Genomic DNA, 3030 nt, shown 5'->3' with positions numbered 1-3030 from the left:
CGGTGGGCGGCGCCCGGCTTCCCCGCGTTCCGATTGGTGAAAACAGAGGGAGCTCCGATGAGTGACTCACCGTACGCAGGTGCAACCCCGAACTTTCCTCCCTCTTGAGTCCGATTGGTGGCTTTCACCTCTAGAGACCTCTGGTTGGCCCAGGAGACTGTCGCTTAAAGAAACCAAGGCCTCCTCTTCGGCAGGTAAGGGCATCCCAATTGGGCAGCAAGGCATGCAGATAGAGCCTTTCGGACTGCCAGGCCCTCGATAGTTATCGCTAAAGAGGAGGTGAGTAAGGTCACTGCCTGTGAGATGCAGGAATGTGCTTGCTTGATTTCTCTTCCATTACTTTTCAATTGCTTGATGGTGCAGAATCTTTGGTCCCCTCCCCCTTGGTAAGTGAAAAACACAAATTAATATAGGAAGGTGTAGGGAGAGGGTTGAGACAAGAGAGACATCTTGACTATCCCAAACTGGGTTGCTCTCAAAAAGAAACCTACATAGACGGATACAGGAAGCATCCAGATAATAAAAGTTGACCCATACTTCTTGGGAGGACTGGGAATATGTCTTTTATTCATACACATAGGATCTATGTCAGCAGCTCCTTTGCTGGGCCTTACATTTGGATTAGCTTTTGTTTTCTAGACCAGGGCTAGCTATGTCGCTGAGGCTAGCCTCAAACTGTGGATCTTCCTATAAAAATGGCTATGCCAAGAGGTATGTAAGTACAGAAAGACTGGGGGCTCAGTCTTAGGTATCTAGTAAGCCGTAGACCAGCCTGGGATTCATGAGACCCTTTCTCAGAGGAGGGGAAGCGGGAAAGGGAGGAGGAGAAGGATAGAAAGGGGGGGAAAAACCAAAAAACCCAACCTAGTGTTTATGCTTGTAATCCCAGGACTGTAAAAGACAGGGACAGCAGGATTAGGAGTTTAAGGCTATCCTTGACAAGGTAGCAAATCAGAGAATAACCTAAGCTACAAGAGACCCCATTTCAAAAATAAAACAGGCTGGAGAGATGACTTAGCAGTTAAGAGTGCATGCTACACAGGGCTTGGTAGCCCATGCTTTTAATTCCGGCACTGGGGAGGCAGAAGCAGGTAGATCTTTGTGAGTTCAAGACCAGCCTGATCTACATTGTGAGTTCCAGGACAGCCAGAGATGCAGTGTGAGACCCTATCTCAAAAAATCTCCACCAACAGCAACAACAATCAGCAAGTTTACCAAGCATCTACTGGATGAGACTGGAAAGTACAAATAAATTAAAACAACATTTCTGACTTCAAGGTTGGCAGTTATAATAAACAGGACAGTGTGTAACCAAGAACGAAACTTTGTACTACTTTGTACTACTAAACTGAAACAAATATTTGGGTATCGGCCAAGGGCAAACTTGTTATTCACCCTCAAAGAAAGTTGAAGTCCTAAACTGAGACTTATACACAGTTTTGGCGTTTGTTTGGCCTGATCTTGCTTTAGCCCAGACTGCTCTGCAACTCACATATGGCCCAAAGTATCCTTGAACTTAGGACGTCTCAGCCCCCCTGAATACCAAGATTATAGTGTGACCCACTCACTATACCTGTTGGGTTCTGGATGGAAGCTGAGAACGCTCACTTCAGAGACAGAAACGTCAAAACAGAAGCTGCTTTATTCTCTGAGCGATCAGGAGGTGGCCAAGTTGGGGATCTGAACCACATCCCAAAGAAGCTGTGTTGCGTTTTTAAAGGGTAAAACTGCAAAAGGAGGAGGGGCTTGGGTGAGCTGCAGGGTCATCGAGCATATTTTTACATTAATGGTTAAGCACGCAAGGCAGTGTTTGTTGAAGACTGGGCTTCCTCCAGGACACCTGGCTTACAGGCCTTTAATTCATCCTTTAGGACGCTGGGTCCAGAATCCATGGCTCTCAGTTCATCCTCCTGGACATTTGGTCGGGAGCTCAAAGTGATAAGGAACAAAGGAGCTGGTCAGCTGCATGCAGTTAATGAGGGCTTGGCAGGCTTTGGCTATAGATTTTTACAACTTAGGCACCTCAGTTAAGATAACAGCAAGTTTTACATTCTTTTCCCAGTTTACCAGACAATTAAGTGAACATTTGGAGGGTCAGGGTAGGAGTGTCCCCCACCCCGGGAATGTGAACCTGGCTTGACCCTGTTAACAAAATGTAAGAGCAAAAATGGGAGAGTTGCCTCAGAGACGGGCTAGGTTCTAGCGGCTCTCCTCTTACATACCTAATATGTACAAATGTTTTTTTAGTTCCCAACCACTGTGCTCTGGCATTACACAAAATGCTAAATCATTATTTTTCCCTGATAGTCTTTCCATTAAAAGGAAATAAAGAAGGTTTTAGGAGCTGGAATGATGGCTCAGTGATTAAAGACTGTGCACCGTTCTTCCAGAAGACCCACAGAATTTGCTACACACACACACACACACACACACACGCATATATATAATTTTTTAGTAGCACTGAGGATTTGAACCCAGGGCCCTTTTAATAATAGACTTATAGTCCATCACAGAATTATAGACCCATTCTATTTATTTATTTTTATTTTATTTGGGAAACAGGGTGAAGTATGGACTTACTACATTGTCCAGGGTGTCCTGAGCTCTTACTGTGTGGTCTAGCTTAGCCTTGAACTCTCGGCACTCCCTGTATACAAGCAATAAGCTACCACGCCTTGCTTGATTTTTTATATATATATATATATATTGGCATATACTAGTATGCTGGCTAGTTGTACGTCAACTTTACACAAGGTAGAGCCTTTGGAAAGAAAGGATCTAAACTGAGAAAATGTCCCCACCAGACTGACTCACAGTAGGCAGTGCCATCCCTGGGCTGATCGTCCTGTATGATATAAGAAAGCAAGCTAGGCAGTCCAGTAAGCAACACTCCTCCATGGCTTCTGCATCAATCTATCTTCAGGTTTCTGCCTTGAATTCTCACCCTGACATCCTTGGTATGGACCACAAGCTGTAAGCTGAAATTAACAGCTGAGCCATCTCTCCAGTCCATCAGCTCAATTCTTGTAG

This window comes from Mus caroli, unplaced genomic scaffold, assembly GCF_978045245.1.
Source record: "Mus caroli unplaced genomic scaffold, Mus_caroli_1 scaffold_1, whole genome shotgun sequence".
Lineage (NCBI taxonomy): Eukaryota > Metazoa > Chordata > Mammalia > Rodentia > Muridae > Mus > Mus caroli.
This window is presented reverse-complemented; position numbering follows the sequence as displayed.